This window comes from Belonocnema kinseyi, chromosome 7 (genome assembly GCF_010883055.1).
Source record: "Belonocnema kinseyi isolate 2016_QV_RU_SX_M_011 chromosome 7, B_treatae_v1, whole genome shotgun sequence".
In the NCBI taxonomy this organism is placed as follows: Eukaryota; Metazoa; Arthropoda; class Insecta; order Hymenoptera; family Cynipidae; genus Belonocnema; species Belonocnema kinseyi.
The window spans coordinates 22,777,356-22,778,355 of NC_046663.1; the positions used below are offsets into that span (position 1 = coordinate 22,777,356).

Here is a 1,000-nt window from a genome sequence, read left to right on the forward strand (position 1 = left end):
AAGTAGTTGAATTTTCAACTGAAGAAGATATATTTTCAAGCAAAAACTAAATAGTAAAATTTTCAGTTGAACAGAATTGATTTGTAACTAAAAAACGAGTTTAAAAAAAATATTGACATTTTTATTTTTAAAAAAATTGATTTTTAAATAAAATAATGAATCTCCAACAAAAAATTAATTGTAAATCAGATAATAATTTTTAACTATAAAGATTAATTATTTACAAACAAAAAAAATTCCAAAAAGACAAATGAATTTCAAACTAAAAAGATCAATTTTCAATGCAAAATAATACAATTAAATTTTTATTTAAAAAAATAAATTTTCACAAACTAAAATTCAGCAAAATAGTTAAATTTTCAACCAAAGAAATTTATATTCGACAAAAAAATTAATTCTCAACAAAAAGAGCAATAATTAAAATTTCTATCAATGAAGAACAAAATCCCAACTAAAATGTTGAATTTCCTGCTAAACATTTAAGTTTCCAACTTGAAAATATCAATTTTTAACAAAAAAGATGAATTTTCAACCCCAAAAAGACAATTTTTCCAATAAGTAGTTGAATTTTCAACTGAAGAAGATATATTTTCAAGCAAAAACTAAATAGTAAAATTTTCAGTTGAAAAAAATGGAATAGTAACTAAAAAACGAGTTTAAAAAAAATATTGTCATTTTCATTTAAAAAAAAAATTAATTTTTAAATAAAATAAGGAATCTCCAACAAAAAATTAATTTTAAATCAGATAATAATTTTCAACTATAAAGATTAATTATTCACAAACAAACAAAATTTACAAAAAAACAAATGAATTTCAAACTAAAAAGATCAATTTTCAATACAAAATAATACAATTAAATTTTTATTTAAAAAAATAAATGTTCACAAACTAAAATTCAGCAAAATAGTTAAATTTTCAACCAAAGAAATTGATATTCGACAAAAAAATGAATTCTCAACAAAAAGAGCAATAATTAAAATTTCTATCAATGAAGAACA

The 1,000-nt window shown here is 18.5% G+C and overlaps 1 protein-coding gene across 1 annotated transcript in view; it reads right to left on the reverse strand.

Annotated features, from left to right (window-relative positions):
• The window catches only part of LOC117177332 (WASH complex subunit 2C), a 126,442-nt gene that overhangs the window by 114,866 nt on the left and 10,576 nt on the right, over positions 1–1,000 (reverse strand). The window lies entirely within an intron of this gene.